At 37.6% G+C, this 25,000-nt stretch overlaps 2 pseudogenes; both read left to right on the plus strand.

Annotated features, from left to right (window-relative positions):
* The window catches only part of LOC122342229, a 12,482-nt pseudogene extending 303 nt beyond the window's left edge, over positions 1 to 12,179 (plus strand).
* A 3,019-nt stretch (positions 12,180 to 15,198) lies between these two features.
* Positions 15,199 to 25,000, plus strand: part of LOC122342230 — a 26,770-nt pseudogene continuing 16,968 nt past the window's right edge.

The raw sequence follows: 25,000 nt of genomic DNA on the forward strand, positions 1-25,000 counted from the left end.
ACGTCGCCGGAGAAATTAAGCGATTAAAAAATGCAGAACGGTTTCCTTATTCACGCTTGGAGAGTCTGTCATGCTGCTAGTAGTAGGATGGGAGCGTGAGGCTGGGGTTTCACTGGATTTCTCTTAATATCTCTGCAGATGCGTGTTAGTAAAAACTAGGAACATTTCCCACCAGTGCTGCCGACAGACGGTTTGGCCTACGGAGAGGTGACCGCCTCCAATCTCAAGTGAGTCTCTGGCCGAGAAAGGGTCAGCGGGGCCCAGGCTCTGTGTGAAATACTCAGCATGTTCTGGACTTATTTTGCAGAAGTATGCCCACTAGAAGTGTATGTGTGTGCATCACTTTGTGAGAGATAAAATCTGAAACAATGCAGTTACAATAAAGGAAGCGGTAAGCCAAATTTATAATAATGTTGCTGTAAATATATGAGTTTATCTAGTGATTTTGGTCACTTTTTTTTATTTTAAATCTAGATTTCTGTGTTAATGTCTGCAGGTGAAGGTGAATGTTCTCAGGGAGGTTGTGGAAGGCAGCACTTCTCTGGGAGTGGAATCAGTCTCGTTCGCTCTTCATTCTCACGGATGTATTAATCGGCTCGACCAGACATCCGCTGCCTTCTGCATCTTCACACTCCAGCCACGGCGCGGTGGGAGGCGACTGCAGCTTAACAACTACATGTTAATATAAAGGTTTATTCTATTCTTTGTTTTGATTTGGAGTTGTATCATGGGATCCCTGAGGTTGTGAAACACACACGTTATTTTAATTAATTAATTTATTTATTTATATAAAGATTTTCAAAAACATACATTTGTCATTTTATTGTAATTTATTATATATTTTATTAGATTTTTCATTTTATTTAAAGGTTTTATTTTGCTTACCCACACAAGCTTGTGAAACACATAAATGACTTTCATGTTTTTATTATTTATTTTTATTTTATTTTAACATATATTTTTATTTATTTATATCTCACAAGATTATAAAAAAAAATAATTTTTAACATTTTATTAATAATAATAATTATAATAAATTTGCTAATAGTTTTTTTGTATACATTGGCCATATCACAAGATTTTTGAAAAACATACATTTGTAATTTTATTTTCATTTTATTATGTGTTTATTTATTTATTTATTTTTATTTCATTTCATTTTAAGGTTTTATTTTGTACTCCCAAGACTTTGAAACACAAAAAATACTTTTTGTATTTATTTTATTCCCATTTATATCACACGATTCTAAACATATTATTTTAATAGTTTTTTACCAGAGCATATGTGCTAATAATTTATTTTTATTTTTGATTTGTATCCCTAAAAATACTTATATTTATTTATTTTTTATATCACAAGATTTTAAAAACATTAGTTAGTAATTTTATTTTCATTTTATTATATGTTTTATTTATTTATTTAATTTATTTTATTTCATTTTATTTCATGGTTTTATTTTATAGTTTTATTTTTGTACTAAGGCTTGTGAAACACAGAAATTACTTTTATTTATTTATTTATTTATTTATATCACAAGATTATGAAAAACATATTATTTAATCCTTATGTGCTAACATAATATATTTTGTTTTATCTAACAAAATTGTTATTATTAGTAATATAGATTGCATTGACTCAAATCACTTACGGATCTGAGAGTGTTGTAGAATTGTTTAAAGTGTTTAATGTTGCACTTTTCACCTGTCGTTCAACTATTCTCTCAATTATTCTAGCCCTGATCATCTCCTGTAACTAGCGAAGGATTAATGCTTCATGTAGGTATCAGCCATGAAATGCTGGCCTTCTGCCGCTATCATGAGGCTTTGCTGGTGGCGCGTGTAGCTTATTCACACGACTATAATGGAGTGATGGAGGAAGAAGAGGACAGAGTGGAGCTCCAGAAGGCCTCGGCCCCATGCAAGGTCTGATTATAGATTAAGTTTCCTCAGAAGATGATGTTTGTGAAGTTCTGAATCTAATAACCGTTGTTCCACAGGTGCTGGTTTTGAGGAACCATGGAATCGTGGCGCTGGGAGAATCGGTGGAGAGAGGCCTTTTACACAATCTACCACATCAGACCGCCTGTCAAATACAGGTAGACAAGAAGAAATAAAACACTGCAGCTCTGCCCGTGACCACAAAATCAGGAAGAGGATATTAGTTATTATTTTTGAGCTCTCTTTCCAGCAGTGACTGTATGAGTTTGACATCCATCTTTTCACGAGGACTCCTAAAGTTCAAACTAATGCTCCATGCCTTAGAGAGCCGGTGTGTGAGAACTTTTGAACTCACGATGATTGTTTTGTTTGAAAAACATATATATGTTTTATTTTTATTTTTTCTCTATTGCCTTTATTGCCTTTGGAAGCAAAGAAGGTGTTCCAAGATTGCAAGATCACGGACAAAAGTCTAATTAAATACAATTTACCTTTGAGTTAAAAGTTTTCCGCTTGGCTCTTAATGCATTCCCTTCTGAGGCGTCAGTGGCGCGTTTAAACCTTTTTTAAATAGTTTGCGTTTGGATCCCTCAGAAGTGAAGAGCATGCGTTCTTTATTTACCACTTTGCTTTCTTTTCTTTAGGTTTGTTAACTTGAGGTAAAATCGTCAGTAATCTGATTGCTTTTTTAAATCGGTCAGTCAGTAATGAGTCTTAAAGCCATTAGTCCTGTGTAGTGAGAGGCTGTGGTGGTGTCGGCCAGGTGGCAGCACTGTGCAGCGCCGGAGAGAGCAGAACCTGATCCTTCTGGACGCATGGCGTCCACCGACCCGTCTCCACCGGCACGTGGGCTGGGCCGGGTCCACCTTGACCCCATGCACAAGAGCAGGCTGGGAGAACACGAGTTTGAAGCATTGATGAGGGCGGCTCGACAGCCTGGTAAAAGCGCTCCTGATGTGCTGAGATCGGCGGTTATATCTGAGAAGCTGAATAAATAAGCTCTGATGAATTGATGCATAGTTTGTTAGGATCTGAGAATATTTTGATTAAGATTAAATTATTGTTTCATTGGATTGATGCGACAGTTTTGATGTCAAACATTTAACTTTTAACATCAAGCATCAAACGCGTAACTTACGTCATTTATGAAATGTAGTGCTGTAAAAACAAAAATAGGATATTATTACGCTTTTGGAATATAGTGAAGTAAAGTGAAAAACACTCTGAAGTACGGATGCTTTTTTACTTCACAGCCCGAAAATAGTGCTGTGTGATTCTGTATAGAAATGTAAGCTTTTTTAATGGATGACTACTAAAACAAAATGCATGGAATTTATGAATTGAGCAGCTCGCTCAAGACTGACTTAAGTGTCTTTGAATGAATCTTTGAATCAATGATTGAAGAGCAAATCGTTTTCATGATTAAAACAACTGATAGGAGGAATTCAGTTTCCGTTTTAAATCCTCATCTCGATTGTTAATTTTGCAGATCCCCAACCCCTAGCCAAGAAACAGATATTAGACAGTCTGGAATCTTAAAGTCTAGAAATCGAGAAGATCACCTAAAAAGTTGTCCAACGAACATCTCAGCAATGCATGTTGCTATGTGAAAACGAAGTTTTGATATATACACAATGGAAATATCTTCATGGATCATGATCTTTACTAGAATATCCTAGCGATTTTTTGGCGTAAAAGAAAAATGGATGAATTTTGACTCACGCGGTGTGTTCTTGACTACATATCACAGTCAGAGGCGCTCTCTATGGCTTGTTGTTTTAGTCACCGTTAGATTTGTTGCTGACGATCTGATGCTGGTTATTCCAGGAGTTATAAATGCGGGTTCGCCTACCGCTTCCCGTGCTGCTGGAGCGCTCCAGAACCAGGAGAGAGGTGGAGGTTCTGCCACCGTCACCTCCTTCTCCTTCCTCGGGGCGGAGTTCAGCCTCACCCCTCGTCTCCATCCTCACGCAGAGACAGCGGCAGAAGACCGGTGGCTGGAGCACCCAAACTCTACCAGAAGGTCAGCCAGGACCAGTCAGCCGGGGAGCATCGCCACCCGCGGTGAGGACCCCATGTAGCGTTTTTGAAGTCATTTGTGCATCTCAATGGCGCCGACCGCTAAGTTCTCCGCACAGAGTAAGGGAAGCGTAGTTCACCCGAGCGGAAAAATGTCATCCCAGAGTTTGTTTCTTCATCAGGTCTGTGTCTCTGCGACCAAGTGGCGTGAGCAGGTGCAGTCAAAGCGAGAGATCTGATAGAAAGCATCACAGGCGCAAAACCTAAGCGAACCCTCATAAACCATTGTTCCAGAGTCTAGCCACAATATTGCGTTTTCAAAGTGGAAAAAGTCTGAATCAGGAGAGAAATCTGCACAAATCAAGCACAAAACAGCTGTAAGCATGCATGTAGCTGGATTTTGTTGTGAGAGAAGACAACAGTGTCGTCTTTATTGTGGACTCGTTTTTAGTTAAAATCATCTTAATGCTGGATTAGTTCGCTCCAGATGATAACTGATGGACAGTGCTGCGGATCACTGTGATGTTTTTATTAAGCGAGTATCGTTCTGGCGGCACCCGATTCGCATCCATTGCAGAACTGATAAAAAAGCGCAAATGTTCACTTTCCAGGTGAAGACGCGGGTCCCAACCAGCCACCTGGCCTGAGGCGCTGAGTTTTGCGAAAAGCATCGGCCGGATTTCCTTCAGGAAAGCGCGTAAGGCGGTGGTCTCGTTTGAAGTCGTGTATTTTTGAATGAGCTGGCCCAGGCGTGTTGCAGCTCAGAAAATAGATGTGCTGTGAATCGCAGAGTGTTCCTGGTTGGAGTGTGCGCGCTTTCTCCGTGTCTTCTTCCACCCACCTCCCTTCCTCCTTCTCTGCAATGCAGGGAGAGATTTATTGTCCTGAAAGCCACGGCAGCGCTTGCACTGCCCTCTGCTGTTGTAGATCTGATGCAAACGTCCCTATCGTGTGTCTCTTAAATCTCGGCCTTTTTAACAGCCTTCCAAGTGTCTTCTAGGAATGTCTGACATGCGTTCAGTCAAGCCAGCTGAACTCCTTCTGTATCGCTTTCTTCTCTTTCAGTGGCAGAAGGCCAGAGGAAATCACGCAGGGCAGCGGGCGCTCCATCAAGATAGAGAATCCAAACCAGTTCGTCCCTCTGTTCACCAACCCACAGGAGGTGCTAAGAGACCAGAAATAAAAGATGCGCTGCGCTTTTGAGAGGTTATCTGCTCATTTATTGATGTAAAAACTGAAATCAATGCATCACGAACCGTCAGAAATCATAGTAACATGCTGAAACATTTATTATTATTATCAACGCTGCTTAAAAACATTTGTTCTGCTTTATGTTTTATGATGCATTTTTCATGATTCTTTGTTAGAAATAGTGTTTGGTAGCAATATATATCTATATCTATATCTATATATATATCTATATATAACAATAACTTATATTTAGATATGCATGAATATGCATACATTACTTTGCTCAAGTACTTTAAAAATGATCGAGCACGTTCCAGACTATGATAAATGAACTGCTATCATAATGTAAGTGACAAAACTGAAGTTCTTTAGCAAATAGAGCTTGTTCGGTGGAAGGCCGAGGTTTGTGAAGCGCCGCTTTAGGCACAATCCTTTTCTGAGGCGGAATGGAGGATGAAAACGCTATTTGTGTTTCAGATCCCGAGAGCAGAACCGTCAGGACATGAAAACAGCGGACCTCAGTCTCAGGTGTTAGCCAAGCGTCATCACAGACAACAGCCCACGGTAAACATACACTCCATCGCACTCTGATAAAACTGTATTTGTTATCTATATTTATCTATAAAATTCTCAGTTTTAAAAAAAAAGAACAAATTATACCTATGGGTCAATTTATTAGAAATACTTTAAATTTAGTGATGTTTTTATTAGATTTTTTTATTAATTAAACTTTTTTTTTTTTTTTATTAGCGATATGGACTTAGAAATGACAGAATGCTTAATACAGTTCTTTCTAAAATAAATATATGATTTTTTTACAAAGTAAAACATATTAAAATCATCGTGAAGTCTGGGCGTTCAGCAGCACAGTTATATTTGTATCAACAGACAACAACACACTGCATAAATGATCTGTGTGTATTTTATGCTAAAAAGCGTTAGGATATAAAATAAGGTAAAATATTCCATGATGATATTTTGCGAGTTTTCTACCATAAATATATTAATATTTAAAAATATATTATTAATAATATATTGAATAATTAATTATATATATATATATATATATATATATATATATATATATATATATATATATATATATATAATTTTCTTTTTATTTTTTTATTATTTTTGCGCCCTCAGATTACAGATTTTCCAGATATTGTCCTGTCCTGCAAAGCCACAATTTAATGATGATATTTTGCAATTTTCTACCATAAATATCTTAATATTTAAAAATATATTATTATATTAGTATATAAAAATATATTATAATATATTTAATAATTAAATATATATATATATATAAATATGTATATATATATATATATATATATATATATATATATATAAATAAAAAAAAAATATATATATATATATATATATATATATATATACAATTTTTTTTTTTTTTTACACCCTCAGATTACAGATTTTCAGATATTGTCCTGTCCTGCAAGCCACAATTTAATGATGATATTTTGCAATTTTCTACCATAAATATCTTAATATTTAAAAATATATTATTATTATTAAAAAATATATATAATAAAATATAATTATATATATATATATATATAATATAATTATGTGTGTATATATATATATATATATATATATATATATATATATATAAAAAAAAATAAATTATATATATATATATATATATATATATATATATATATATATATATATATAGTATATATCTGATATAATAATAATTAAAAATTTTTTTTTTTTCCAACCCTCAGATTACAGATTTTCCCCTAGATATTGTGACTCTGTTAATTCAAAGAATCCCACATCAAGTGTCTACAATTTCACAAAATTGTCCCGTTATGAGGTGTTCCACACGCTCCAGGGCTCACTGTAAATGATGACCGTTCTGTTTTCCAGACTCCAGACATATTGTGGAGCCTCCACGGCCCCGGGCGGGCGCAGACCCGAACCTAAAGAGGCGGATAATCAACAAAAAAAGAGCCTAGGAGCCTAAAAAAAGCATCAGTGTCAGATCGCACCATCGTCGTCAGGAGCTGGAGGGAATACCGCCAGGAGGTCCAGCGCCAAGCAGGCGGTACGAGATGACGATCTAGATCTAGATTGATTTCTAGTGTATGTACAGACAGAAAAAATGGATGTTTGTAGAGCATGGAGGGAGGCTTGTGTATTCTCACTTTGGATTGGCTGCAGAGAGAATTCAATAAACACAGGACTATAGAGAAATTTAGACAAATATTGACCAGTCACTTGGATGTCACTTTGCTACTAAATAACACCCAGCTTTACTTTTTAATTTATTATCTACTCCTAAAAAAATAAGGAGTTTGGAAAATATATATATATATTAATTGTGTAGAAATACAGAATGCATGTATTTAATATTTGATGCCTTGAAAATAAAGCTGAATTTCAGTATCTTTTCAGAAACTGCTAATGTGTCAGATTAAAAGTTAGGTTTAAATCCTGACTTCATTTTTTGTTCCCTTTTCTTTCTTTCGAGCCTGTGAACATATTACACTATAATCCTAAACCTCCTTCAGTACGCTGCCAGCGTTGGGGATTCCTCCAAATATAATCTATAACCATTTAGGCGACAGTAAAAGTAAAAGAGAACAACAATATAAGTAAAGATATCACGCCTCCGTTCAGACGTTTAGAGTCAACGAGGCTTTTTCTTACGAAGCTATTAATTTGATGAAAAATGAAGCAAAAAAATGTATGTAATTTATTCCTGTGATGCAAAGCTGATATTTCAGTCTTGCTGCTCCAGAAACTTCAGTGATTATTATTTAAAAATAAAGTTTGGAAAATTGCTCATAAATTGTGGAATTTCAAAAGAAAAGCATCTATTTTCCAGAAAAATATACAACAGTCCACTCTTAACATTCAGTCAAAGAACCATATCTTTCTTTCTTTTCAAAATACAACCTGAAAAGATACCTTCTTCAGATGTTAAAGCTTCTTCAGAAACCATGTTAAATCTGTGTTTATATATGCAAAGCTGAATTTCCAGCTCCTTTTTACTTTTAAAGTCGCTGAATAAAAGTCTGCTGCTCTTTTCGCAAAAAATTCTAAAAAAAGCTCGTATTACCGACCCCAGACTTCCCTGAAAGTCACGTTGATAAAAGTCTAAAAATCGTTTCCAGCTTCTGAGAATAAAATCGTTTCGCGATAAACTCTACGATAATAAATAAACGTAGCCAAAGTTAATTTGGAAAGCGAAGGCTGTGTTTCGCCATCGCTCCCCAGCGCTGGCGATCACTCACTGAACACCTCCACATCATCTCCTCTTCTTCTGTTTCCTCTTCTTCTTCTTCTTTCCCAATCCTGACATTTGTTGTGTAAAAGGTGTAGAGGCGGTGAATGACACAGGGTCCTCCCCCAAGCCCGCCCCGTCAGGTGAGACGCGAGGCTCCGCCCCTGCATGTGAACACACCGCTCCTCGCTTCATCCACTTCGATTCGACAACCCCTGTTACTAAAGAACCACGGCGGCCACTGGGGCTCACGCACATTATCTGCTATCAGTAAATGCAATGGCTTTAAAGGAGAAGTGCGCTTGCACTCTGCGGCGAATGGGTGCCGTCGGAATGAAGCGTGCAAACACCTGATAAAAAGCACCTCGGTAATCCACGGCACTGCGGCAACGTCGGGATTATTTGCTCTCCTCATTGGCAGGTCGTTCGGTTTGGCCTAAGCAAATGCCCGCCGTTTTAACGCATTGGAAGCGAGACTAAAATATTAAGCGGGTTAGTGCGGGTCATTATGGTGACGTTTTATCAGCTCTCATTCTGGCGGCACCCATTAGCTGCAAGCGAGTGATTGCGTCTTCCACGGCCTGAGGATAAGCCATTAGCGGCTTTGATTTTGGGCTGAACCGTTCCTTTTGCAGAGTAACACGGGATGTCTGTATTCAAATTTCATTTCAGTTTTAGTGTTTGTGACATTTTCCAGCTCTGTACTGTGTCTCCATCTGTCTTCACACCTGTGTGCTTCTCTATCTGTGTTTTGTAACTCGTAGGACAGTGCGTTTGCTACTGAGATCTTGTCTCACTAGTAGTATATATAGAAACAAAGCATTGCACGACTTGAATGAGCATGTCGGCCAACACTGACATGTCATAACAGCTGCTTCTGTTTCAACCCAGCGACCAGCGGCGGCAACCGCCTTCTCCCTTTCTCTCCATCCGTGCTGTAACCGTTTTCATTTAAACCCATTCACGTACAGATGGGAAGCGCCACCGAGCGGTGCAGAGCGATAAAGCGACGAAAGAAGCAGCAGGAGGAGCTAGAAAAGCAAATGAAGCCCTCTCCACCGCCGACGCCCGAGACCACGCCCCAGCCCCGCCCCCACGGCCCCGCCCAACAAACCAGCGAACCTTGCCCGAGGGCTCGCCTTCCAAATCTCCTTCCAAGAAAAAAAAAAAAAGTTCAAGGCTCCCTGTTTTCTAAAGAAAAGCAAAAGCAAAAGAAAGGCAGAATCTTGAACTCTTACAGACCACAATTCTCAAGTGTTCTTCCGCTAGTTCTTTCACACACAAACACATCTTCACGTCGGTCTGTATCACTGCGTGTCCATTACGTCATACGGTTTTTGATTCACGGTTCTGTGACTTCAGAAACACACACAATGCTTCACTGGCGCTGCTTCGAAAAAGCGTGGCCCTTCCCTCGCTTTAAACTGAATTGCACTTAGTACATGCATTAGAAACAGAAAAAGAAGATGTGGCACTGAGTAAGCGTTGATCGTTCATGTCTCTCGATTCTGATTGTTGCTCATTATCACGTGTATAGAAATTATCACATGTTTTTTTAACTCTACACGTAAGCGTCTCCGTCTCACCTTATTTGCGGATAGCAGAGGATAAACTAACCGAACCGCGTTACGTTCACTGGAAATCATGACTGCGATGGCTTGCAAATAATTGGGCGTCACAAGGCCAGAAGAAGCAAGATCATGGCTTGATGCTGCAAAACACAACTTTAAATGCCACGACTTTTTTCCTCTTCTTATATTATTTATGATCTTTTTTTATGTATGTATGCTGGAGACTTAACTGCAGTTGGAGTTCTTTTATGATCATTCACTGTTCTTTAAGCGCTTTTGTGTGTATGTTAGCTGGTTTATAAACTTGATTCCATGTCAATATTAGAATGTAAAATGCTAGGATTGGATGTACCATTCATTAAAAACCACATCCATGTAAAGCTGGTCTAGTTGTGTCTTTGGGCTGGATTTCAACACAACACACAGGTTCAGAACAAAAGAGGCCCTTTTTTGCTTCTTGAAGCACAGATATATTTTCCGTAAACATTTGTTTGAGCAGTGATATGTAATAATTCTTTTAATTGTTTCCTGCTTAACTTAATATCTATTTTAGGCTACAAGATAAAAGCCTGTAACGAAAAATATAGGTCTACATTGACGTAAATTAGTTTTCCCTGCATCGTAGTGTTTTTGGAAAATGGATAATATCCTGAAAAAATATTAACATTTCCATCTAGATATTTTTATAGTGTATATCTGAACCGCAATCAAAGGTGCAAGCTAACAAGGTGCATCATAAAAAGCGAGCAGGCGTTCAGTATTTCAATTATTTAGTTGTTGTTATTAAAAATGTTTTTCATTTTTTCAATTAGTTGCTATGTGCATTTGGAAAGTTTCCAGCTCTAAGCAACACAATTGCTAACATTAAGTTCTTTTTTATTGCAATAATAAACAAGTATTACAAAACAAAAAATCAAACACACCAAAAAAATTAAATTAAAAAAAAAAAAAAAAAAAATATAAAAAATATATATATATATATATATATATATATATATATATAATTTTATAGAATGAAAAAATATTAAAGATGTACAAAAAACCATGCACCAAATAAATCAAATATAAAGGGCATGTGAATAAAGATAAGTAGATTAAGGAGAACTCTTAAACATAGCACAAATTCTAGATGTTTTATAGCTTTCTTGTTAACAGATGTAGAAATGCTATTTTTAAAAAAAATAATAGAAATAATATTTTTTTATAACACAACAATAAAATCAAAAAAATACATCATGGACAATCAGCATTAAACTTATTCCAGAAAGACTGAACAAAGGACATGTCTGCAAAGAACTGCTTGACAGGATAAAACCTGTGTATTACTTTATAAGTTATTTCTTTAACCTTACTAGAAACATTTCTGACAGAGCGACGAGCACTTAATATCGTCAAAGAGAGGTTGTTCCAGTAAGAAAGGTCAAAAATAAGAGAGCTAATTTTGTGATTGGATGATTGCTGACTCTAGTAGGCGGAACGTAATGTTGGTACACTAGGAACCATTTTCGCGGAACGCTTGATGACTTCGTTGTTCCGGACCAGTTTATGGCGCACAGTTGATGGCAGCCAGCAGACGTTTTGTCTATGAAATTGTTGGTGAAGTATTGGTTTGTGAAGGTGCTGTTCAGAAAGAAAGCGTCTACTTCACAGCGATCCAGTCATGGGGAGAAGCAGGAGCCGAACACCGCCGACGAGGTTTGAAAACAGGTTCTGATTTTATTGATATGGATAATAACATCGCAGCTAGCTCACACTCAGCAGAACTGAACTAAACGATCTCGCTCTTAACACGCTTTCTGAGATTTGAAATGTTGTGCAGTCCGGATAAATAGTTGCAGATAAATATTTTCCCCCCAAAATGAAGCATTAAAGTGGCATTTAATTTGCTGCGTGTTACGTTTTCATATAACGTTACACTGCGATTTATTAGCACATATTAGATATTAAGGGCATCACAGCATTAACTTTTATTTTAAAACATATCGATCACGCTAAGCCCAGCTTTAAAAGCTGACACGTCAGTGTTGTTGTAATACTGACTCGTGTGTTGCGTCTCAGAGACAGCGCTCGCGCTCGACGTCACGGGAACGCGAGAGGAGGCGCCGGGAGCGCGAAAAGATCCCAATCACGTGACAGAGACAGGCGGAGGTCGCGCTCGCGCTCGCCTCACAGACGCAGATCCAGGTAGGCTGATCAGCTAGTCGTGCTTGTTTCACTGCTTAATCGGTAGACTTTGATTATTCAGCTTTTTACGATTCGTAAAACCGGGCCGGTATAAATCACGATAGTGCGCGCTCTCTGACAACAGGGGGCGCGCGCGAAACTAACCATTACCCTGGAAACCCGGTAAACAAGAGCAGCTGCTTTCTAATGAAAATAATTAATTAGTCCTTCAGACTTTCAGGCGGTAGGTGTTCATCACACCCGAATGCTTTAATATTCAGTCAAATATACAAAATATTTAAAAATTCTTTATTAAATCACACTTTACATTTTAAGGCAATTATTTAACATTAGTTAACAAACTCCCCATGAAAAATTCTAATATTTAACAAAGTAATTAAGCGTTTTTTCTTTATGAACTCAAGCTAGCGCAAAACAGGAGTTGCATTTATTTTAAACAGACCTTGTTGATAACGGCATATGCCTGTTCCGTATTCAAACAAGCGAATGAAGCTGAATTATTGGCTTGGTGTCTAAAACCAATTTCAAGAATCGATCAAACGAATACACAACGACGCACAAGTTGTCGCTGACGTCAGCTGATAGTTTCAGGCCTGATCTCAAGCCTGTTCAGTTTCTGATCAGCCTCCCTCCGGGCTGTGCTCGTGTCGTTCCCGCAGGTCTCCCGGCCGCCATCGCTCCTCCTCGCTGTCTCGGGGCGGCAGAAAGACAGGCGGGATGGCGCAGCGGAAGGAAGCCAAGGACAAACCCGGCAAAGGTTCATCAGATATCAGGTAGCTGTTCTCACGTGTGGATGTTTCTTGCTCCAATAATGTCACTAAAGCCACTCGATCGTCGAATTGATTACAGAGACCGTCTCTGCGTTTAATAAAAAAACATCATACATCCCTGTCATTGTACTCTTCTACTTTATACTGTACAGTGCTTTGATGCAACCTGTGTTGTTAAAAGCGCTATATAAATAAAATGATTGATTGAAAGGCTTAACCACAAGCAAACTACTCTCTTGCTGGCAGATCACTGGGCTGGACTCCTGCAGATGATTTTATTGCATATGCGTCTGTTGGAGTTTCCCGTTTAGATGCATCATATATGAGAGAAGGGTGTTTAATTAAATCACGCACCATGATTTACTCCGGTTTGCTCTGGTCTTATTGGCCGCGGTGTTTTCAGTGGAGTTAGTGTTAGCTGAAGCTGATTCCCATCCGTTCTGCTTGTTTTGCTGCACTGGTCACCTGTATGGAAATCATCTGGCTGCGTCTGGGACTTTAATTTGCTTATTTTCAGTAGATCCTCCACACTTGTGGATCACACTAATTTGCCCTCTTCAGTAAATCTGGCCCAAGTTGATAATGTTTAAAAACACAAGATTATTACTAAAACATACAGTAAACCGACTAGTGTTTACTTTGTCTCAGACTTAAAAACTTCACTCTGAAAGTGTTTTTAGATTTGAATAGTGCTGACAAACAATTAGTTTTTGTTTCACATAATATGCATCTGTGCTGAGTATATCTAGTATTTTATATATGCCTTTTGTATGCATGAATATTTAAGAAAAAAGTTATATTAAAATATATAAATGCATATATGCTATGTGTGTCTTTACATAGTAATAAATATACACAGTACACAGACATTATGCAAGCACACACTTATTTTTGAATGCAATTAATCGTTTGACAGGACTAATTTTAAATATATTTAAATAATTTATTTCTGTGAAGCTTTGGCTTGACTTTTCAGCGTCATTCCTCCAGTCTTCAAGTCACATGATCCTTCAGAAATCATCATCATAATATACTGATGTGCTGCTCAAGAAACATTTCTGATTATTATCGATGTTAAATATTTGCTGCTTAATATTAATAAAGTCCTCTTAATATAAGTCCACTAATTACATGCATTATATATATATATATATATATATATATATATATATATATATATATATATATATATATATATATATATATATATATATTATTATTATTATTATTATTATTATTTTATTTATTTATGTATCTTTAAGGATATAATCACTAGTTTGTGAGAGTAGAATATGATCGACATTGTGTAAGAATGAAATAATTTGCATGACAGAAATGCATGACAGCTGCAGAAGAAAATGCCGTCTTTATATAGTCTCTGTACCAGGAGCGGTTTGATAAGTTGCATGAGGCCCAGGGTTCATTGGTCAGGTAGGGATTATAAACCTTCTGTAAAGGTCAGGGATCCTCATCCCTCGTCTCTCTGTGTAGACTTGATCACTCTCTGCAGAAATAAGACCAAACTCTGTTTCTCTTGGTTTTAGTCCTCAGTCTTCACAATTAGTTTATTACTTTGGTTATTAAACCCCTCAACGTTATTTCATCTTTGAAGAATACGCAGATGGCTAGAGATGGATCTTTTGTAACATTATAAACATCTTTAATGTCCAGTGATCACATGAATGTCTATATGAGTAAAAAGAAGTGCAAAAACAAGTTCTCAGAAATCCTCCTCAGAGCGTCTGCCACAGAATGAATTAGTTCTTCTGTTTCTGATGTATTTGAACGGCTCTGACTCTGCTTTCTTTGTGCAGCTGAGGACATGCAGGGAAGACTGAGGAGAGAAATCGAGATGATGAAACAGATGGGCTTGGGTCCTTGACAGCACTAAGGTGGGCCGATGTCTTCACTGAGCTTAAAAATACCATTTATTACTTCTCACTGGTTGCTTCTTTCCAAAAGCGACACCGCTCTACTCATTACTTTCTAGTCACGGTAATTAGTTACATTTTATTTTCCACGCATATCTTCAAAAATGATCAAAAACATCAAAAGATTCTTCCTGAATGTTGCTAACAGTGTATTTCTGCCTCATCATTTGACCAGAATCATCTCTGGGTTTCAGTCAGGAGTTATTACTAACACTCAGTGGTGATCGATTCATTTATAACAACATTCGCGACACGAATTGTCCCGGTTATCCACACGCCAGTTGTTTTTCATCATGTGCTTCGTCAAAACCAATTGCATGTTTGTTTTTTTAAGCATGGATTCTAGTAATACTGGGCAAGTAATACCAGAATAAAGTCTTTGTGCAGATCCTCTTCTCTGACCAAATAAAGATAGTGGAAATATTTAAGCATCCGTATTCCAAGCTCTTCTGCTTTTCTGGTGACTTCAGTGCATGCCATAAAACTGAAGGGCTGTTGGTTAGATTAGTGGCTGATGCATCACTGGCGACTAACTAGCTGTTTAAGTGGATGCTAACTAGTATTATCTGATCAGTAATTGATTACACTTAATATTTCTGTAAGTACTTGCTGCCCTCATCCTAGAAACCAAAGTAGATGTGCTTTGCTTTTTTTTTGGTGCAATATGCATAGCATCTTATTTTTATATACTCGACTAATAGTGGATTATTCCCAAAGCTGATGCTCTGAATTACACAGATGGCACAGCTCCACAGAGCGTGCAAAGAATTAACACAATTAAGTTTAATTAAAAATCTGCTTAAAGATGTGAGCTGTAATATTCATCTAGTGTCGTGAATTGAGCTCAGTGTGTGTTGTCACGATTGCTGTGTTTTTTTGTTCCACAGGGCAAGAAGAAGGAGGGCTCTCCTGAGTGCTGTTCGCGGTGGACGTGTGCAAAAGAGAAAATACAGGTCTGTGATTGGCTTCTCTTTTTGTTTTTTTTTCCTGAAAATCTCTATCAGTTCTATGGTTTAGTTTCATTTTATTGCATGTTTTTTTAAAAACCCTTTTCATATGCACAAAAACGGCATGCGTTGTGAGAAAAGTAAGTTGGGAAGTTAATATCCAGCAACAGTTCTGTATTTGACCAATCACCTCTGCAGGTGCTGCACAGCTAAATGACGGACGCTCTCATTGGTGGGCAGTGATGTAATGTTTTGGTGCAGGAAGGAGATCAATGATGTAATCATATTTCTCTTGCAGGCAATACATAGACAGGAAGGTGGTTTCAACAGACCTTTGGATTTCATTGCTTAGCGGAGCCGTCAGGAAGAACGTCTGAGCGACTTTGACACCTTTGTGATTAAACGTATATTCCCTTTTCATCCAGAGTTTATGTAAATATGTTTTCCATCTGTGTTGTGTTTCAGTCGGTGGCTGTTATGTAATGAGTGCAGTTTCTAGTAGCTCGTTTTAGAAGGGTTTGACATTGTGGATTTTCATTTTGAAAACTTTTTATTTGGCAGCTGAATAAATGGGGACTCTTGGCAGATGTGTCAGTGTTATTGTGCCATTATGCATCATTTTTAGCATCGTTGGCCGTCGCATCTTTTGTGCACATTTCATAATTTCAATATTTACGTCTGAAAGAAATGCAAGAAAGCAAACCAAAAAAAAAACAAGAAGTGGGGTGTATACGTTTAACGTGTTGTGTTTATATATGAAACACACACAAACATGTAATGCATATGTAGTCAGTGATTATTTACATTACAGTATTCAAACCATTTCATTAATTTTGTTTAATTTGTCTGCAGTATCCGGAAGAATAAATAATAAAGTGGAAATTAGTCAATTCCACTGCTAGCTGTTTAAAACGTACAGATCGTATTAAATAATCTTAACCATCATCAGCATTTTGCGGGGAGTGTGTGTTGAGTTCAGTACGGCGGCCAATCACAGGCGCCGGCGCCGCGGCAGCGCGCAACCAATCGCAGAATAACAACAACACACGATTTGCATAATGATCCATTTTGGCTCTGGAGCAAACGCGCCGGATACTACGACACAGGTTGTACGCTCGCTCCAAAATGGCGCTACAGCGCTGCTTAGTTGCACCGTTATCTTGCGGAATCGAATTACAGCAGTCGTACACTTTTCACGCTTTAGATCGCGCCTCAGCCGTTGGTCCCGCTCCTTCCACGGTGTGCTAGATGGACAGCGAACGCGTCAATGAAAGCCGCTTCCTGCATCGCCCATCAATAGGATCGCAGGTTCTCCCGAGCCCCTGACAGGCGTACAGTAACATGACAGCAGCTAGCAAACATCTCATCTGCCTGCCTCAACGACGTTATGGTTTCGCTAGCTGCGTGTTTTCTCTGTTTTTTTGATTCCTTTTCCTCAGTTGCACGCAGCTTCAGCTTAGCATGTGCGGCTCGAGCTGTTCAATAAATAGCCAGATCGTCTGTCACGCTTGAAATATCGAAACCAGCGATTGTTTGGACGTTTGGAGGCCGTGTGTTTTATTTTAAAGCCTATTTTCAACGCGTTTTTTTTCCAGCGACCAATCGAGATTTTTTATTTCATTTAAATTTTTTTAATTTTTTTTTATTGCACAACACTATTGCCTTCCACCTCGCTGGACGGGCATATCAAAATTGACGGGTTTTTTTTTTATTAAACCAAGAAGGAATCAGGGTTGAATGCTGTTTTGTTTTCCAACCAGCACCAAAGCTCAAATTATTATCAAAAATAATCACCAGCTGCTTAAATATACTTTTTGTGTGTCAAGCGGTGCAATCTGGCAACCCGTGCCCCTCACATCGATCTGACTGAGCTGTCAATCCAGTATTTTTGCCTATTTTTTTTCCTCCTGCTCTCTAGTTAACAGCGTTTGCTGTCAGTACCAGAGCCTAAAATTGACCAAGTGCAGAACTAAAGCCGTGAGCTCTTATCTGTTTGACAGCTCGTCTATAAAAGTCTTCACCACTTACATGCTTTCAGGAAGGGTTGCCAGATCGTGCCAACCTGGACGGGTTTTTCTTGCTCGTTTCGCGTTAACGTGCAAAATCTCGTTTAACATGAACAGGACTAGTTAACTAGTTACTTCTCGGCAGCTGAGGACGTTTTTATTCAGTTTTATCATCCAGCTCTTTGGAAACCAGCGTGTTTATTATTATTATTATTTTTTTACTCTCCGTTGTTTTTGTACACGTTCCTGTTTTTCTCAAATACCAGCCCCGCATCTAAACGTCTCCCTCGCTGCCTTATGCAAGACAAAAACTGACTGGATTTTCTGGAGGAGGAAGAAGCGTGAAGGAACGAAGGCTGCCGCTTGTTTTTTCCGCCGCCGCCGTTGTTTTGTTTCTGACCCGGATTGTCGTTTTTAAAATCGCTTTTCGTTGCTTAAAATGACGGCTATCGAGAAACTGCAGATGCTGATCAGAAGCGGCTGAATATCTCGACCGAAGAGAAGAGAGTAAAGACGTGTGTTTACAGGCATATATCCGTGCATGCAAATGAATCGCTGTTGCTAGGGTTCTTCTCCGCTGCGAAGACAAGTTTCTCCGCGACCTATTTATCAGGCGAACTGGGGTTTTTTTTCTGTTGTTGTGATATCTGTGTAAGATCGGCGGCCACTTCTTCCGCCTGAGCCTCAGTGGGGTCACTCAGGGTCGTGCAGGGCACCGTAACGTGTCCCTGACCCCTGGGGACTAAACCTAAACGTGAACGCGTGAAAATCCGAACGCGTGCTTTCTTTGTGCGATGCACGACGGCGTGTTGCGTGCAAATGTGGAAGTGCAATGCATTTTTGCAGCGCCTCTGTTGGTTTACAGCGGAGGATTCCTGGTGCATCCCCCTCCCATCTCTCTGTTGTGGTTCTGGCTATTGGGTTTACTCCAGTTCAGATGACATCATTGACCCAAAAGCGAGACGCTTGTCAAGCAAGGGAGTTAATCGTAACGCACAGCACCTGGGTTTTAAGAAAACGTTCGATATTTGTAATCGATGGCTTTGATTTGCAGGTAGCAGTAGCGCTTTGTGGTTTAATGAGCTTCTAAATGTCTCTGTTTGCATTTGCAGAAGCGGAGCACGGCTATGCCTCCATGTTACCCTTCACCAGCAACAAAGAGAGGCGGCTTGAAGAGGAAAATCAAAGCAAGAAAGAACTGCAGCAGCAGGTACTTCCGCCGGGTTCGCGACAGCGAAGTCTCGAGAGGAAATTTCAGAGAGATCATCCAGAGCTGATTTTAACAAGGGGCGGGTTTTGGGGTTTTCTCGTATTGTTAAAGCGCAAAAACCAAGCAGGTTTTGAGCAGAAAAACCAAAGAAGGAGAAGTTTGGGCAGCGGGTGCTTCGTTATTCCGATCGTTTGGGTCCTGAAAGCGTTTGAGTCTTCACCTAGAGCTGATTTTAAAAATAGTCTCTTTATGAAAGCGTTTCAACTCGTTTACTGGAATGAAAGCGAAAAAGAAATGACAAATCTCTGAATCCTTGGAGTCGACCCTAAATGCGTTTTGAGGTTTTTATCCAGCGAGTTTTGAAAGCAGGCTCTTTTGTAGTATTTGAACTCATTTCTTGCTGTGAAGACACCAACCAACAAATCTGTTATAGCGTGAAGCTAAAACGTCAAGCAGGCGCTTCCATATAGTCTCTAAACATTCCTGAATCCATTTTAGAGTTGTCGTTGTTTTCAATCTAAAGAAAAATTAAAAACGGGTTCTTTTGTGTCATTTTAACTCATGAAAACGGTATAAAATCTGCGGCAAAATTCGACGATAACAGAAGCTCTTGTGAATCAATCTTTAATATCTTTTAGCGTTTAGTTCTTTCTTTTTTTAATCCAAACCAAATTGTAGCGTTTTAACCCATTACTTGTCCAAAAAACCAGCAGCCAACCAAACGGTGATGTCGTTAAATGAAAAATCCACGTTTTCAGCATCTAGTTCCATCTAGTTTCTACGATATTGGAAAATGTTGAGGAGTTTTGAGTCGACCCTTAATGCAGTTTAGAGATTTTATTTAAAGCTAACCGTGAAAAAAAGCTCTATTTTAGTGTTTTAACAGGAAAACACCAACCGGACTACAATGAGCTGAAATGAAAAACCATTTCAGCAGCGGCTGCCTCCGCTTAGTTTCAGCGGGAACGTGTTTAAAAAGATATTTTTGAAGGAATCGGTTAAACAAAAACACCCAAAAAATATAGATTTCGAATGAAAAGAAAGAAAAATTTCGGCAGCGGGTGCGATATCAGAAACATTAAAACATTTTAGAGTTTTTAACCGAAGCTTATTTAACAAAGAGTGAGAGTGTGTGTGAGTTTGTGAGTGTGTGTGAGTGAGTGAGTGAGTGTGTGTGAGTTTGTGAGAGTGTGTTTGTGTGTGTGTGTGTGTGTGTGTGTGAGAGAGAGTATGTGTGAGTGTGTGTGAGAGTGTGTGTTTGTGTGTGTGTGTGTGTGGTGTGTGTGTGTGAGTTTGTGAGAGAGTGTGTGTGTGTGTGTGTGTGTGAGTGTGTGTGTGAGAGTTTGTGTGTGTGTGTGTGAGTGAGTGTGAGTGAGTGTGTGTGTGTAAGAGTGTGTTAGAGTGTGTGTGTGAGTGTGTGTGAGTTTGTGAGTGTGTGAGAGTGAGTGTGTGTGTGTGAGTGTGTGTGTGTGTGTGAGTTTGTGAGTGTGTGTGTGTCTGTGTGTGTGAGAGTGTGTCTGTGTGTGTGTGTGTGTGAGAGAGAGTGTGTGAGTGTGTGTGAGTGTGTGAGAGTGTGTGAGAGTGTGTGTGTGTGTGTGTGTTTGTGAGGTGTGTGTGAGTGTGTGTGTGTGTGTGTGAGTGTGTGTGAGAGAGTGAGTGTGTGTGAGTGTGTGTGTTTGTGAGTGTGTGTGTGAGTGTGTGTGTGTCTGTGTGTGTGAGAGAGTGTGTCTGTGTGTGTGTGTCTGTGTGTGTGTGTGTGTGAGGACGCTGGAGCACAAAACTAGTCATAAGGTTAATTTTTCAAAACTGAGATGGCATACATCACCTGAAAGCTGAATAAATGAATGTTTGTTATGATAGGACAATATTTGGCTGAGATGCAACTATTATTACAAAAATCTGAGGGTGCTATATATATATATATATATATATATATATATATATATATATATATAGAGAGAAAATCATTTTTAAAGTTGGCGTCTTTATATCTAAAATAACTTTTTATGGAGAACATGTTACTTGGGTTAGGGTTCTATTAAATGACTCCTGCAGCGTCTTGTTATCTATTTCTACAAATACACCTTTGCTGCTGATGAGCTCGTCTGTGCTCCAGAAACACACATAATGTTTGTGAATGATCATTTATTAGCGGAGCCTAATATTAGGCAGCGTGAGCGATGTACTGCGTCAAGTAGAGGTTGAATCGTTCTCTCCGACTCGCGGGATGAGAGCGGGGCTTGTTTGTGTATAAGGAGAGGTGTTCGCTCGTCTGGAGAAGCGGGTCTGTGTCGCGTCGTGAGGCTTTCTGAGGTAGACCTGGCGTCGCTGATTCATCAGAACATGTTAAAACTCTCACCACCCACAGGTTACTCACTCGTCCTGTTCAATCGCCTCCCGTCCACGGGCGAAAACCAGTTCGTTTAAAGTAGAGCTGGTTATTATTTTTTGTTAGGCTGCCTCGTGTTTTATTAAGCGGGTGGACCCTTTTGGGCGTCCGATCTTCCGATTCTGTATTTAGGGCGTGGCGTAAGAAATCTTCTGAGTCGACTAGTTAGTAGCCATTCATTTTAAATCGACTAATTGCACAGAAACCACATGATTATAATCGTAACTCTCACAAATCGGACTTTATTATATGCAGATATTAATCTCAGCTCTGAGTGTGATTGGACTTTATTCGATTTTTATTTTTGCTGAAAAACAAAGCCTTTTAGACTTCATAAGACTATAGACTTAAACTTTACGCATTGCGAGTTATGAAATCAGAATTCAGAGAATTCACCTTTATTTTTAATTCAGGAGACTGCATTAATGTTTTAATAATTTGATAAACTAGTACTTCATTTGTATGCATACTAGTACTTGTATGCATGTCTCACACAGATTAAACTTTTTTGAATTAAAAGTAGAGATTTGGAAATACACACATAGACTAGTCTGTCAGATTTTTGCATTTAGTTTTTAGCGACTAATAAACTTTTGGTCCACCAACAATTAGTTGACTCTTAGATCTGCCTGTTTTTAGCTCCTCCATGCACATCTTTCATAAAAAGAGACCTTAATGATGTTTAATCCCAGAACTACTCCGAAAACCCAAAGATCACACACTTTTTTTTAATCACAGTACAGAAGAAAAGATCCGTTGTTGCTTCTGTTTCTTCATATTTTATGGAGATCTTAAGTAATCAACTCTCTTTTAGATTATGATGTGAATCTAAAGATTTAAATTAAAATATTTAAAGAGCACTAATATATATATATATATATATATATATATATATATATATATATATATATATATATATATATATATATATATATATATATATATATATATATATATATATATATATTTATAATTTTATATTTTTATATTTTATATATATATATATATATATATTATTTATATATATATATTTATAATTTTATATTTCTATATATTTATATTTTTATATATATAATATATATATATTTATATTTATATATATATTTTATATATTTATATTTATATATATATATATATATATATATATATATATATTTTATATATATATATATATATATATATATATATATATATATATATATATATATATATATATATATATATATATATATTTTTATATATATATATATATTTTTATATATATATATATATATATATATATATATATATATATATATATATATATATATATATATATATATATATATATATATATATTTTTTTATATATATATATATATATATATTTATATATATATTATACAAGAACCTTTATTTTGGATGCAATTAATCTAGTAAATACATGCAAGTGTTTTTTTAAATGCATACTGTATGTTTGTGTGTTTATATATGCATAATAAATGCACAAAAATCATTCGACAGCACTAATAATAATGTTGCACATACTGTAAGCATATGAAACCTCAAACAAGAAGGCGTTGCTCTGCAGGAATCAGACTGGTGTGTTTTCTTGATCCCGTCACACTCTTCATATGGCGCTGATTCACTTTTAAGCGCAGCAGCAGAGCTCAGAAAACCTCCTGCTTCTGAATCACGGAGATGAACCGTTTTTAGGAGTAAGACCTTGGACAAAAAGCCAGTTATTGTGTGAGCCGGCGGGCTGAGAAGCGTGTCCGGCTCTAATCTGGGTCTGGATGTTTGTGTGGCTTGTAACTGGATATTAAGGCCTAACAAGGGTAGCGCTGGGTTTGTGGCTATTTATACAGCGCTGTGTGTGGCGTTCGTGGGCGCTGTTGTTTAAATGTTGGTTTAGTAGGTAAAGAAAGTGTGGGAGGGTCTTTTTAATGTCACGGGTAGGGATGTAACTATATCAGAATCAGCAGGAAGACTATGATCGGTATTTATTGCAATATAAAAAAAAAAATTGAATGAAGAATTCTGTACATTTTAAAGTTAATTTATTGCACTATTTTAATGCACCCTAAAGGAACCTAGCCTCCTTTTATTTGTGATATATATATATATATATATATATATATATATATATATATATATATATATATATATATATATATATATATATATATATAGTCTAAATTCACACTGGACTACAAATGAGAACAGATATTAATATAACAACAATGACAGCAGTACCCATATATTTTTGAAACGCTGTGAAATAAAGAAAAAGTAGTTCATAGATTTAATAGCATTTAAATCTAGTGAAACGCTATAATCATCTTCCACAAAAATAAAGCATAACTGACATAGCATAAAAAAGCGGCTATTAATCGCATATAAAATTGTAGTTTTTATTTTCATAATATGTGTGTTTGTGAACATTTATTATGTATATAATAATAATAATGCACACATACAGTATTTGAAAATATTTACACGTATCTATATTAATTTAATTTATGTATAAATATTTTTAATATATAAACACATTTTTAAAAATATATACATGCATATATACATTATAAATATAGACGTAAAGTCATTTGTTATGTAAAATGTTTTTCCGATGCAATTAATCGTTTGACAACATAAACGCATTCACCATTGAGCGTTTTAATCGTTCTCATGCATCCTTGATCAATGAAAGTGTTCTTGGCAAAATAACACGAATGAAACTGTAGTGCGTATATAAAGATAACGCAGAACACGCTTCCGTGGCCTGGTAAAGAGTCAGCGTGCTCGTTGGTGGTGAAGTTGGCAGAAAGCTCTCGTTCTGGTCACACTTTATTTTAAGGTGTCCTCGTTTCAGTGCAATTATGCATTTAAGTACCGAGTCATATTAATGTACTCACTATACGGTTAGGGTGTGGTTTAGTGATAATTACGTGCAATTATTACGTGCATTATTTTTTTTACAGCCTATATTAATCACCGGCTACTGCTGTGGATAGGATTTTTATTTATTTTTGCGTATTGCACGTTTACACTTCTTCTAAAAATAGCAGTTGGCGGAACGCGAGCTGCTCCGTGTCTTGAACCCAAGCGCCTTAAAAGAGAGATGTGTGTGTGTGTGTGTGTGTGTGTGTGTGTGTGTGTGTGTGTGTGCAGCGAGCGCACGGCCTGGGAACACGCGTGTAAACTACATGCATCATGCACGAAGCGCGCTCGAGGCTCTCCTGTCCGTTCACGCTGCTCCCTGTGTTATATGTGGGTCAGGTGGATCTGCTATCTGTCTGTCTGTCTATATCTCTCCATCTTTTGTGATGCTTGGAGGGGGAAGGATGGCTGTGGATGTGTGAGAGCGGCGTCTTCTTCTCCTCCCCCTCTCTTCTTCTTCTTCTCCTCCTCCTCTATCCAAGCAACCAGCACAGCTCCTACACCCCCATCGTTTATATATATATATATATATACATGCATGCATATGACAGGGCTCCTCCTCCTCTGTCTTTTATGCAGAGCGTATGTGGGCTAATGTACCGTATCTTCTCGGTTTCTCTGTGCACTTCTGAAGGTGCGTGTGGGAAGTTACTCTATTTAGAAGTAG

The sequence above is a fragment of the Puntigrus tetrazona genome, chromosome 4, assembly GCF_018831695.1.
Source record: "Puntigrus tetrazona isolate hp1 chromosome 4, ASM1883169v1, whole genome shotgun sequence".
Taxonomy (NCBI): Eukaryota; Metazoa; Chordata; class Actinopteri; order Cypriniformes; family Cyprinidae; genus Puntigrus; species Puntigrus tetrazona.